We start from the raw sequence: 14,722 nt of genomic DNA, 5'->3' as shown, positions 1-14,722 counted from the left end.
CAATACCAAGAAAAGGATGCCCTTGAATTTATTTTTTTAGCCTTTTCAGTTATTTTAGATCATCTTATTAGAGCTTATTCTAATAATTTCTTGTCAGTGTCAAGAAAGAGAAAATAGAAAAATGAAGGATTTATTTATGATATAATTACATGGCTATCTCAAAAAAGCATCATCACTGCCAGAGATATGCAGCTCATCAGCAGGAATTTGAGCAGAGAGATCGAGTATTTTTATATTTTTTGTGGACTTGGGTGCCAGCAGAGCCCCACCCCATTGACTTTAGGCTTGCCAGTGAACTTGGGCTACAAAATCTGGGTCATCCAAGCATGGAATTTGTCCCAGGATCAGCTCTGTGAGGGGCACAAGGAGTTTTCCCACTGCTGGGGTCAGCAATGTGACAGGGAGAAAATCAGGGATTAGCCAGAGCTAAGGCAGCTGAACTTTGCACTTCAATTTGTTTCAATGTTCATGTGCTTTGCTTTTCATGGTAAATATGTTTTAGCACAAACCACAAAAATCCTTGATAGAGACACTCGTGGACTTTGTTTTAAAAATCTGTTTCCCATACATATTTATTATCCTTGTTGTGTTATATTTTACATAAAATATCAAATTTCAGTGAGGAAAAGAGTGGTCATGGCCACTGTGTGCTGCCAGAGATTCAGTACAGGTGAATGCACAAGGGTCTCAGTCTAATGAGCCACAGTTCCCAAAGTCCCACTAATTTCAAAATATGCCAAATATTTTCTTTTATTGAAGATCTTTATATCTGAATTTTTTTTGTTTGTTTTCTATTTGAACCCCATGACTTTATGGAATGAGTCTGTTCGAAACAGACCCCAGGAAAATGAGTAAAAGCTAAAAGTGACAAATGATGTTGATCCCTTTCAACTTTAAAGCTTTTGAATCAGAAGCTGCCACACAGCTCTGTTCAAGGTCCAGCTGTATTTTTGATAGGAAACGTGTTTTGATTCAGGAATTATTTGTAGGCTTCATTAAAATGTAAATTGCTCCATGAAGAAATCTAAAGGAGATTGAGTCCAAAGATATGTAAATATTCAAATGTAATTGGGGTTCAAGCCCTACATCTCTATTTCTGCCTGAACAGTTCAAAGAGAGAAGAAGGTTTTCCATCCTTCTCATTGAAATCCAACAAAATTTCCACAGACTTCTTGAATGGTTTAGATTGGAAGGGACCTTAAAGATCCCCCAGTTCCAGTCCCCCTGGGTTTGCCTCCAAAAACAGACCTGAGGCATGAAATTCAATAAATAAATTGGCAGGCCTGGAGGATTGGAGGAGGAGGGATAAATGCAGTGAAATCAAGATGGACTTTGGGCAACCCATCCCCAGTGCCTGCAGTTAAAGGAATATTTGTGAGGTTCATTCTCTTTCTCTGTGCCAGGACTGGCCCCAGCACCCCTCCTTCCATCCCTGCAGCTCAGATCCCCCCCAGCAGCAGGGAATGGAAAATTTGGGAGCCAAGATCCCTTCCTGCCTGCCTCCCCCATCTGCCAGCTGAATCTTTACAAATTATTTCAAATACTTACATTCAATTCCCCATCTGTAAACTGGGCAGGAATACTCCTTGCAGGGGTGGATGAAAGGAAAAGAGTCTATTCATGTCTGGGGTGTATTTGGACACATCCATGGCAGCAGAGATGGCTTGGTGGAGGATGTATTTATCCTCCTAAATGACTTCTCTGACTTCTGGACATGAAATCCCAGGCACAGCCCCTGACCCTGTGCCTGCAGGTGCTCACAGCCCAGCGAGGATGGACACAGAAAAAGCCACTGTCATCCTTGGAAATCTGCTCCAGATTTCTGTAACAGTCACAAATCCTTTTGCTTAGTAGATTCTGAATTATTTTCAGCTGTTTCCAGTCTTGTGGATCAGTAATTTCCTGTTATTAACATGTGATGAATCCAGTGCTGGAAGGTGAAATCCACACAATCCAAACATGAGCTGCTTCCTCCTGCACAGTGCTGACACTTTTATAGTATCAAAAATATCTGAGTAATTATAAAACATACATGAATATATTGAAAACATACATTAATGTAATGGCAGGTCTTGCTTATAGCCAAGAACAGACTTTCAATAATCACTTTTTACACAGTGCTTCCCCCAGAAATATTTTACGAGCTTAATCAGGGCAGGCAGTGAAAAGATCACCTTCAACTCCTGGTAGAAATATGAAAGATCAATAGAAGAGGTTGTTGTTTGAACTCCCCCATCACCTGAGCCCTCCAGATGAGCATCTCCCTCCCCAGGTGCACAAACACAAATCAACACTTCAGGGGGAGGCTGAGAGCTGTGCTGGGAGAGCAGCCTGCCCTCTGTGAGCAGGGAGCTGCTGAAATGAAAAGGCAGAGCTGGAGCCCTCCTTGCAGTGCCTGGAGAGGGGAATGAGCTGCCCAGGTGAAGTGTGGCAGGTGCTGCCAGGTGCCAGGGCTGCTGCTCTGACGGAGACATTGCAGGGCCTGTGATGCCCCAGCCCCCCCAGCCAAGGTCACCCAGCCTTTGGTTATTTGCTGAGGAAGTGCTGGTCAAGCAAACAAAAGGAGTTTGGAGCAGATTCACCAGATGCACCCCATTTATCTTGGAGTTCTGCACCTCCCCTGCCTGGGTGCTGCCCTTCTGGGGACACCTTGGAGCAGGAAGAATCCCCAGAGAGGCAGGTGCATGGGAGGGATGCTGGAGAGGGAGAATGGACCCTGGGAGAGGAAACTCAGAGAGAAAACTGTGCTTGGATAACTAAAAAAAAGCTGGACACACACAGGTGGGAGGGTGGGGCAGCTTTCCCTCAACACCCCAGAGCGAGGAGCTTCTCCAGCCAGAGAATTACCTGGGTCTGGATTTGTCTGCAAGGAAATCAGGCTGGGAATTTCCATTATATAATGGGAAAAAATGCCAAGATTTAAATGTGAAACAAAAAACCAACCCAGAAAAACATCCCATTCATAAATTTATGGAGGTTTTCAAAGCCACTCACAGATACCTGATGATGGAGCTGCTGTGAAGCCTTCTACATTAAACACCTTTTTCACCTCCCTTTTTTCACTGGGGATTGAAAACCTGCACTAAGAGAACAATTTCAACACAAATTAAGAAAAGTAGGTCATTCTTTTGGAAAAGCCAAACATTGACTTTTCCAAAGTCAATTGCTCACCTCAGCTCTGTAGGAATGAGGTTCTGGGGCAGTCAGGGGGGAGGCACAACGAGACCCAGCAGGGTTGGTGTATTTGGTGTATTTGGTGTATTTGGTGTATTTATTTGGTGTATTGGGTGTATTTGGTGTATTTGGTATATTTGGTGACAGAAGGGAACAGGATTTTGAGGGTCCTGCTGCAGAGGAAAAGCAAAGGCTGATGTGGAAAATGGTACCAGGGAAAATTCAATAGTCCACTTGCCTTCCTGGAGCTGTTGCACAAACTGCAAAAAGTCCCTGTAGGGTGAAAAAAAGGCAAAATATCCTCCCTAAGCGCCTTCATAGAGGCTTGGACCATCCAGGCCTTTTTAAACCTGTCTCCATTTTTCAGAAAGCTCTCCCTAATTCCATTACTAGTTATTCATAGGGACATTAAAAATAGATATCGCTCCATGAGAAGGAGATTCCTCAAGTGAGGTCTCTCTGTCTCAGCCCACAGGGTTCATTCTTTGGCAGAACACCTGCACCACACCCAGCCCTCAGGACAGGAAACAATTTCAGCCCTCGGGGCTGCATGAGAACACCCAAAGGAAAAAAAGGATAAAGAATCTGAAACAAAGTGCTGGCAGCTCCTTGTTAATGGCAGCTAAATTTAGGGGCATTGTTTGCATGGTGATCCCAGGCTGTAACTCTGTGCTGTTAACTGATGTGTCAGCCCTCCAGAGCTGCACCTTGCCATTATTTTATTAATCACCACCAATAAACCAAATTTCTGTGGGATTTAATTGCTGCAGCCATTTGTTTTCTTTACTCGTGTTTGGGGGACAAGGGTTTTGAGGAGGATGAGAGTTATCCCTTACTCACAGCATATGGTTTTCTTTAAAATCTGAATTGGGCAAATTTCATTAGAGTATTGTTGCAGTATTCCCATCAATCAAGTTTCCACTTAGACTGAATTAAATTGTCATTGTGTGGGTCTTTGGGTTTTATAAAGAAATCGGGTGAAATTCGCTAATTTGATGGAATTTTTTAAGGAGACAGTGGGGACAGGAGCAGGAAATTCCGCAGAAAATGCAAGGGAGAATCAAAACAAAAGCTTAGCTATGTGTCTTTGATATGTTGACAATTCCCAAAGCTCAAGGTAACCTTTCTCTGCAACACTCCAGGGTTTCCCTTTATTACTGTCTTTTTTAATACAAGACCAGTTTTATGCTTCAAGTGCCTTTTCTGGTGAGCAAAACCACAAAGAGCAAAAGGAATATAATGAGCTGGGGAAAGACAAGCAGCAAAAAGCAGATTCCCCCACCAGGATGGAGACCAGGAAAGGTGACAGGGGCTCTGAAGCCCTGCCTGGGCTGACTCAGGGTGGGATTCTGAGGTGGGTGAAGGACAGGAAGGGATCTGCTCTCTGGCTGTGTCAAGGTTTCTATGGAGATACTCAGGCTGCCATTTTGATATTTTAATCTCTGCATTCCCATTGCTTGGGAAAACCAAATTTGTATTTTTAAAAACCAAAACTGTATTTTAAACCCAAAAACGTCCTTGATAACCCATTCTTGATGCACCAGACAAATCAGCTGGAAGGCCTAGAGGATTTAATTTGATGGCTGCCCATATCTCAAAATAAATATCTCAAAATAAATATCTCAAAATAAATATCTCAAAATAAATATCTCAAAATAAGTAGTGTTCAGGTTTAGTTGGGAAATGTCCAAGGAGAGGCTGGACAGGGCTTGGAGCTGCCTGGGACAGTGGGAGGTGTCCCTGCCATGGCAGGGGTGGCACTGGGTGGGTTTGAGGTCCCTCCCAACCCAAACCATTCCATGATTCTCAAAAGAGCAAACAGAACCACCAAGGGCAGGTTCAAAGGCTTGGAGCAATGCCATGAGCTCTGTTTTCCAGCTTTCTGGACTCCTTGCACCCCATGGAGAGCTTGATTGTTCTGATTTTTAGCTGATTTATTTTTACAGCCCAAACTTCACCCATGTTTTTAGAGGCATTTTGCAGACAGACCAAGGAACTTGCACATGCTCTGAGCACAATAAACTGTTCCCAGCTCCCCTCAACACAATCGACTTCTGACAAAGACAGATTGGTTTCTTGGATTTTAGGAGGCAGGGGGATTTTTGTTCCAGTGCAGAGCAAAACCAGGTCTTGAAAGGTTTGCCAGGCAGAAGTGTTGCCAGCTGAAGACCAAAAGAGGTTTTGTTTCAGCTGCAGTGGCTTTGTGAGGCTTGGCCATGCAAACAGCTACAGGTGATGGGCAGGTGAGCACGAGGGCAGTGCCTGCCTGACCTTTGGGTTCTGTTTTTGTGCTGTCTCTGGGTTGTTGCCTTTTAATAAAGTAAAAAAAAAAAAAAAAAAAACAAACCAGTAGATGTTACCAATAAAATGGAAAGGAGAAATATCCTCGCTCGAGGTTTGAGCTCTGACTTTTTCACAATTCCCACGCCAATCCAGGCAAAGTGCATTTTGGAATTGTTGTTCCCAGAGTGCCTTGGTGTGCTGGCACCCTGTGTCACCTGTGGCACAGGTACAGACCATCCCAGCTCAGCAGCCTCCCCTGCAGCAAGGCAGAGTTTGCTGTGCTCACTGACCCTCACCTTTTCCTGCCTCTGCCTGATGCTGTGGCAGTGGGAAGAGAGGGTAGAGAAACTGGAAATGTGCTAATTCAGGACCCTAAAAGGTGTCCTAGAAAATGTAAAATAAACAGAAAATCATTCCCAAAGGGATGCAGCCCTCCTGTTTTGCTTCTATCTCTTCCCTTTACTGCTGTATGTTCTGCTCCAAGCATAAAGCAGAGCAAACATATGTTGAGAGATGCTGCCTATTTATAAAGTAAACACTGACAACAAGCAGAAAACAAAAGATAAATGAAGAACATGTTTTGCACACTAATCAAGTTGTCTTAGTTGAGAAAGTGGTGAGTTTTTACAGGTCCAGCTGAGGTGCTGGAAGGGGATTGTCCCCTCTCAGGTGAGACCCACCTGCAGAGCTGCCCCAGCACAGGAGGGACCTGGAGCTGCTGCAGAGCCCAGAGGAGGCTCCAGGATGGGCAGGGGATGGAGCAGCTCTGCTGGGAGGAAAGGCTGGCACAGCTGGGATTGTTCACTGCACAGGAGAAGCTTTGGGGTGAGCTCAGGGTGACCTTGGAAGGGACACAGGAAAGATGGAGAGAGAGAATTGACAAGGGATGGAGGGACAGGACACAGGGAATGGCTTCACACTGACAGAGAGCAGGGCTGGGTGGGATTTTGGGCAGGAATTGTTCCCTGTCAGGGTGGGGAGGGGCTGGGATGGCATTCCCAGAGCAGCTGTGGCTGCCCCTGGATCCCTGGCAGTGCCAAGGCCAGGCTGGACACTGGGGCTGGAGCACCTGGGACAGTGGAAGTGTCCCTGCCATGGATGGGGGACACTGAAAGGATCTTTAATGTCCCTCCCAACCCAAACCATTCTGTGACTCCACAATTCAACTGTTCCCCACATTTCAAATATCTCTCTGTGATTGTTCCAGACACATCCTGGGAGGGGACCTGGCACAGTTTTTACTGTTGGTACCTGAACTGAAAAACGAGACATCACTAGAGAGAAGAAAAGGCATCAGCACGTTTCCAGAAAATCCAGTTTAAACTTAAATAAGTCTTTAATAAAACCAGGTGAGCAGTGTCCATGCATATTCCTGGGGACACTTTAAGCCAGCCTAGAGATTGAGACCAGCCTGAGCAAAACACTCACTCGAGAAGGTCACCCCAGGCTCAGCTGACGTGTCAGGAAGGTTAGAGATGAAAAGTTTTCTTCATCTGCTTTCTTCACTCCAATTACAAATATCAGCAGTGCTGGAATTCACCTTTGGCTGCACACCTCCTGCTGCCTGCCAGGGGGGCAGGAGGGTTCACATGCAGTGTCACCACCGTGGATGCGTGTCATCAAAAATGAAAGCCCCTGAAATACAGCACTGGCTGAGGTGCTTATTTCAGCAAGATATCCTTCTTCAAGTACAGCTCTCAATAAAAATATTACAGATAGTAGTTTAAATTCCACTGCTATTTGGAGTGTGTGCTGGGCAAAATGACAGAAGAGATCCAAGCTGTTCTGATCTGATTGTGAATATCAGGCTGTAAAAGTTGGGAGATATGAGAGAGTGACATCGTTTTCTTATTTTATTTTGCCTGGGATGAGACAGCTTCACTTTCACTTGTGGGAGGTTATTGTTGAGGCACAACAGCAGATTCTGACTGGGGGGAAATCAGACTTCTCTGAGGATTACTGTGTGTTAGGCACTCCCAGGGAATCTGTGTGGGAAGGATGAGTGCAGCTGCCCCAGCCCAGCCCTGTGACCTCCCTCAGTGGGCAGGGAGCAGCTCCTGTGACAGCCACTGCTGCTGTGTGACAGGCTGCTGTTTGCACCTCTCCATTCATGGCTGGTCTGGGATTCTTCTGTCTTCACTCAGAACCAGGATCAACACTCAAAGGAAACCAATTTTCTCCTGTTTGGGCTTGGTTGTTTATTAAATCTTATCTAAAGTGCAGAAAGTTCAGCAGCACTTCCAGCCACCAGCTAGAAGTGAGCAAGATGGAGACAGATCCAGCTGCTACAAGGTCTGTTAAAGCTAAACAGTCCAACAGAGAATTAACATCTATATTATTTATTCTTTTGACCCAATAACCCAACTCCTGTGACCCACAGTGCAGCACCAACAGAAACTACTGCCTGAAATCATGAAGAAGAAGATGAGCATCCAAAGAGACACCACCCAAAATCCTCCCTCTTGTCCCATACCTATCACTATATTATAAAAACCTCAAATTTAAAACCCTTCACCATGTGAAATCACACACTTCTATTTCACTACACACCCGTGATTTTAACTCCATCACTCAAATTTGGAAGCTTCTCCAAAGCCCCAGGTGAAAAGCAGTGTTCTGCAGGGGGGCAGTGCCTGACAGCACAGAAAGCTCCAAAATCCCAGGTTTGTGGGATCCAGCAGGGGCTGGAGCAGCAGCAGCAGCTGTGGGGACACACTGTGCTGCCATGTCCCTGTCCCCTGTGCTGGGACAGGCTCCAGGGTGCTGTCACTGTCACTGGATGCTCTTCCCTCTCTCACTGACCCCAACCAGCCCAGCTCTGTCCTGCCTGCAGGGACTGTGCCCTGCTGGGCATGGGGGTGACATCCCCATGGCACAGCCTGCCACAGCCCCACTGGGGCAGGAGAATCTCCCAGCACAAAAAAAGGAAAAAAAAAAAAAAATCAGACAAGAAAAGGATGATCTTCCAGGGCTGTGCAATCTCTGCAGGCTCGAGATGAGGGGGTGGAAGTGAAGATGTACAATATGTTGTCAGCAAGTGGCATTATTTTTTTTCCTCCCAGCCCCTCCTGTCCTGCTCTGTTCTAGAAATCCATGATGCTTAAAAATACCAGGGTGAGTGTGTGTGTCTGCACACCCAGAGCTGTCCTGGGTTAAGTGGAGCAGAGCTGAGCTGGGGCTGCACTGACTGCCTTCAATTCCATTTAAAAAATAGCTGCTCTGGGTTATTTTATTTCGTTTAATTTCAGTTTTTCCTGCTGTTTACCACCCAGAAGGGCTCAGTTGTTCATAAGTGTTGTATTTCTACAGAATCATACATGACAAAATAATTTGGGTTGGAAGAGACCCTAAATCCCACCCAGTGCCACCCCTGCCATGCCAGGGACACTTCCCCTGTCCCAGGGTGTCCAACCTGGCCTGGGCACTGCCAGGGATCCAGGGGCAGCCACAGCAAATCTGGGAATCTGTGCCAGGGCTTCCCCACTCTCCCAGGGAGGAATTTCCTCCTGCTATCCCACCCAACCCTGCCCTCTGGCACTTTGAAGCCAGCTTGGAGACATTTCCCTGATTCAGCTTCACAGCCTGAAGCTCCAAGCAGGGCAAAAATGGGACACAGTCCTTCCTTGGCTTTTTGACTGGGAATAAATTATTTCCATGGAATGTAATGCATTTTTTTTTTTCACTCATTTATGGTCTCTGCCTCTCTCCATGTGAAACAAAGCCTCTGTGATGTGCTTACAGCCAAGGTACATTATTAAACAACCCATGTAAGTGGTAGTTGGGGAAGAGTGTAAACAGGTTTTGACAGTGATTTCCAACAGATTAACATGCAGGAATAGAAAGGGAAGGGAGAGAGGAAGGAGCAAAGCCAGGCTGATGTGACAGCTGTAACTGAGCCATAATTGCCTGTAAAATCAGAAGGGAGTTGAGTTTCAAGACAAATGTCATGAATATTACCAAAGCATTAAAAAAATATCCAGCTGCTTGCCTTGTGAGCAGCCTGCCCGTGCTCAGGTGTACATGGCTCCATGTGATGGGTGCCAGTGGATGTTCCATGGAGCAGAACTTGTAGAAAGCTCAGGGGGAGGGGATTGTTCAACATGAGAGAAATTATCCCTGTGTCAAATAGCACTGGACTCTTTTTCATGTATAATTTTTATCTCTACATGATTCTTTTATTTGATGGCTGCCCCTGGATCCCTGGCAGTGCCCAAGGCCAGGTTGGATGGGGCTGGAGCAGCCTGGGATGGTGGAAGGTGTCCCTGCCATGGCAGGGGTGGCACTGGATGGGATTTAAGGTCCCTTCCAACCCATTCTATGGCAGCAAATTAATTTTCTCATTCTCACTGAATTTATTTTATCCACATTGATATCACAGAGCAACAAATAATTATTAAAGAGACCCATAGCTGCAGTTAGGGGCTGCAGTTATTATTTAAAAATAAAAGTGAAGCCTGATCAGGTTATTTAAATAAAGGACTGAGTACCAGATCTGTGCTGGGTTTGAGGCACCAACCAAGCCCTGCTGCAGCCACAGCTCTGCTCCAGCAAGGCAGAAAGGCAACCTGAGAACACCTGGCAAAGAACAGCCCCAGTCAGACACAGCTAATTGCTGAGCATTCCTCAGATCCACAAGTAATGCCAGAGAGACAAACCACACTGAGCTGCACAGAGCACACAGCAAAGGAACCTGAGCAGGCATCAAACCTTCCTGCATGGCTCAGCCAGCTGGGTGGCTCTGCAGGAGAGGGAAGGCTGGGGTCCTTTGTTCTTGCAGCCCTCTTTCTTTATTTGTCATCTGTAATTTTAAATCAAGGAGCAGGCATCCCAAAAGGAGTAAAGGACACGTGCTCTTCACCCCTATTGCTCCTGGACACAGCTCAGGGATCAGTTCTCACTGTCACATCCAGGCACACACCAAGACAGGGATGTTTCAGGAGGGAAAGCTCCTTTCTGCTGAGGATGGCTTGGATCAGCTCTTTTGTGCCATCTTTTGTCTCCCTGCAGGGGCTCTGCTGAAGGCAGAGAGAACAGGAAGCCCTGCTTTGTTCAGGCAGGATTTAACTGGTGTAAACCCAGCCAGGACCTCTCTGAGCTCTGAGTCCCACCAGCACCACGGCTCAGAACCAGGAGGGAACTGATCCATGTCCCTCTGCAGCCTGGGCTGAGCTGACCCTGGGGGCACAGCCTGAGCCCTGGCACACCCCAGCCACTTGTGGTGTCCCCTGTGCCCTTCCCAGGAGCTTGGTGAGCAGGCAGAGCAGCCCTCTGGGGCAGTTTTGGCAGATAATGACTGAGGGGAAGCCAAGGGGTGGCACTCAGGGATGCTGTCTCCCTGGGGGAGAACGAGTGTGCAGGGGATGGATGTGTAGATAGCCCCAACCTACAATTAAACAGCCAGCCTTGGAGGAGAGGTTCCCCTGGATTGTCACACCCTGGCACAGCTCCTCTCTGAGAGGGTCAGTGGTGCCAGCCCTGTGGGAGAAGAGTTTCCTTCAGTGCCTCAGCACAGTGGTTTGATGATCCTACACTTCCCTCTCTTGGGGTGTCAGAGTTTCAGCAATGCTGTTTGCCCCCACTGAGCATCAGATCCAGGCTTCTTCCCCACCTCAGTGTGTTGGGAGGACAGATTTCATGTTTGCTTCAGAAAAACTGGGACTGTGCACAATAATCATCAACTGAACCATCCCCATTTTGAGTTTCCACCCCTGTGTCCAATCCAGCAGAATGCTGACACATCTCTGATGTCAGTCATGGAATGATAGATGGTTTAGGCTGGAAGGGGCCCTAGGGCTCATCTTCCCATCCTGTGCCATCCACATTTCCACCAGCCCAGGCTGCTCTGAGCCCTTCCAGCCTGGCCTTGGACACTTCCAGGGATGGGGCAGCCACAGCTGCTCTGTGCCAGCTTCTCCCTGCCCTGTGCATCAGATAAAACCCTGTTCTGTGCCAGGAGCACCCTCAGAGCCAGACCCAGCACGGTTAAAGCAGCTGTTCAAAGGGGCAGCTCCCCTCTCCTCCCTCACTGTAACACCCTGTAACTCCCTCCAGCTGTTCACTCTGAGGGAGATTCAGTTTGCTACGTTAGATAAACGAAGGAATCCAAAAGAGGCTCTTTGTCTTTCTCAGGGTTCTCCTTTATTGCACGGTGACTCCAGGGAACAAAGAGGGTTGGGGTTTCAGCTAAGGTCCTTTTCTAGGGAGGGGATTTGGAAAGAAGCCAATAGGAATGGACATGGAGTTAAGGTAACAGAGAGACAAGGGAGGAAAGAGGCCCCTGTGGCTTTCCTGCCAATGAGATAGGAACCTAGAAAGAGTTAAAGCATTCCTTCTACCCCTGGTTTTGGGTTACAACACCTCATCCTGACACAAAACCTCCCCTGGTCCCTGCCTCCCTGCCCCGGGCTATCACCCGAATTCCTCTGCCTTCTGATGCTCTAAATCTGTCAATTTGCAGCACAAAAGGGCCTTGCTAATGGTGCAGCTCCCTGCCTGTCCTGGGCAGAGCTGTCCATCTCCCCTGTGTGTTAGCTGGCAGTACTTCCATGGGCTGGAGCTCCCACCTGGGGCTTTAAAGCCTGTCCCTGGGTGGGACGATGCTCCACATCACATTTCCACGGCTGCAGGGGCTGGGGCTCACTCTCCCTGCAGCTCCCAGCTGCAAGGGGCTTTCCTGCTTGCCACACTCCCCTTGGTGAGCCTGAATTATTCACTCCACTTCTCAGAAGCAGCATTAAGAATGTAATCTTCTGTTCATAAATCCATGGAAGACTCTTAATAATGTAAGCCTGGGTGGAACCTCCCAGCCCTGCAAAGGGAGGAGAGAGTTTTTCCTTAGGGCTTCCAGTGGTTCCTGTGCCCCTCCTGTGGCAGAGCAAAATCTGTTCCCTAGAGACAAAACAACTCTGAGCTTCTGAAATATTTCAAATATTATCTTCTTCTTCCTGGTAACAAATGCTCAGCCCCTCTATCACCACAGGAAGGTCCATAAAACTTGGGAATGCACAAAAACCAAATTCAGGACCATTTATGTTCATCACTTAACACTAATGCATGGCCTGGTCCCCATGCAGAGGTTTTGCTTCACCAGAGAGATTCAAGGCAGCACAGGGGTTAATTTTGAGGAGGTATGTGAATACAGAACTACTTATTTTTACAGCAACAAAAAAAAAAAAAATTATAAAATACTAGAATTCCAGAAGACTGCTAGTTAAATAAATGGCAAAGTCTCACATGGTGTCTCTCCACCACAGGCAGCAGAAAACATTAATACCCTGCTCTAATTTGGGTTGATACAGCAGCTCCACCACTCCTCCCTTAAATGCAGTCCCACAAGTGAAGGGGATTTCCCACAAGTGAAGGAATTGCAGTGTTATTTGCAAGTTTGGGAGTTATGGAGATGTAGAGCAGCAAAATAAACCTCAGGAGCCATGGAATGTCTCATGGACTCGATGCTCCAGCACTTTGAACCCTCTACAAGATATTTGCACTGATCTGAATCCTTCTGGCCCATCACATATCTAAAACCTCTCCTGTGTTCATATAAATATATTTATATAAATACATTTGGGCCTGAGCTGTTTGGGTTTGTTTTCTCCCCCAGGATGGATCCAATTCAGGGTATTATTCTCAGATAATGACATAAATGGGAAGATTCGTGTTCCTCCAGTGCTAACACGACTTCCATAATAACATGATCCCTTTTAGGAAATTATGTATGCACAATCTGTGCCTTGGTGACTGCTGTGTAAAGCTAAAACTCCAAAAGTGACAGTTAATAACTTATCTGTCCAATGTACCCAACTGTCCTCAGGAAAAAATAATTGTTTCAATTAAAAAAAAAAAAAAAAAAAAGAAGTCAGCTTTGTTTTATTCTTCTAACAGCCATAAAAGTATTTGTCTTTATCTTTATTATTGGCAGGCTACTATTCTTCAAATACAGACGTACCCTATCATTATTGGAATAAACTTTATCTGTTATTCATAAGCTGCACAGAGATGTTTTCCCTCACTCTCTTTTTTTTTCACCCCTCTCTGCTGTTTTTAATGGATTTCTATAGAAATCTTTCAAATAAAAATTTGTATGACTTTCTCTTTCCTCGGCACAAATATATTTCTGTGCTGAAATTAATACAGTTCTATTTTTGGCCTTCCTTATCTGTACATTAACAATGGGCTGTGTCTTGCTCAGAATTGTCTCCCATTCTAGTGGAAATCTGAAAACCTTTCCTGTTCTCATTACTGGCAAGAGCAGCTCCTGTTTTGCAGGGGTTTTCATGGGGTTTTGGTGCAGCCCCAGCCCCAGGGGATCACACCAAACCCACACCACTGCTCTGATGGGGGCTGTGCTGGGAAAGGGGCAGCTCTGTGTTTGTGCAGCTGGGAGCTCAAAAGTGCCACTGCAGCTCCTGGATTTGGGAGCGTTAATACAACAGGCATTGCAAAAGGTTTCCACTGGGCAGCTCTTCCCAAAATTTCTCCCTTGCTTGGTGTCACTGGGCTGACACAGAAGGAGCAGATCTCCCACGTTTGGATTTCCACCTTCCCCCTCCAGAGGAAGGAGACATCCTCACTCCTTTGGCTGGAATAAGTCCTGACAACCACGATTTCAGGCAAGATGCTGGATGAGACAGAGCAGGGTTTGATTTGATAATTCTTGTCTCGTGACATTAACTCCTGAGTGCCTCAAGTTGATTTTCCTTTGGATACTTGGAATTTTGTCTGCCTTTCTCTCCACAGGCTTCCCTGAGAGGGAGAGCTGCCACTTTTTCCCAGATCACTTCCCATGGAGGATCATGCAGAGGTGTCTTGGAATATGGGGGCTGATTGAAGCTAGAGGGATTTCATCACAAAAACACAGAATCCTGGAAGGGTTTGGGTGGGAAGGGACCACAAAGATTGTCTCATCCCACCCTGCCATGGCAGGGACACCTTCCACTGCCCCAGGTTTCTCCAAGCTCCATCCAGCCTGGCCTGGGACACTCCCAGGGATCCAGGGGCTGCTCTGAGCATCCTCCCAGGGAACAATTCCATCCCACACAAACCTACTCCCCCTCTTGAAGCTCAAAGTGCAGATTCCTTCCCCTAAAACTGAAATTTTCAGTGGAATATTTACAGCAAAAAGCACCTGGGAGTGCTTGGGAATCCTGGATTCCTTTGGAAGAAGAATCAGCCCCACAACTGATGAGGCCTGAGGCTCCTTCATCCAAAATCCATCGTGGTCTTTAGGAAGATCCTGCCTGAACACAACAAAAATTATTGTTAT

Source organism: Oenanthe melanoleuca, chromosome 12 (assembly GCF_029582105.1).
Source record: "Oenanthe melanoleuca isolate GR-GAL-2019-014 chromosome 12, OMel1.0, whole genome shotgun sequence".
NCBI lineage: Eukaryota > Metazoa > Chordata > Aves > Passeriformes > Muscicapidae > Oenanthe > Oenanthe melanoleuca.
The sequence above is the reverse complement of the archived record's forward strand: the minus strand, read 5'-3'. Positions refer to the sequence as shown.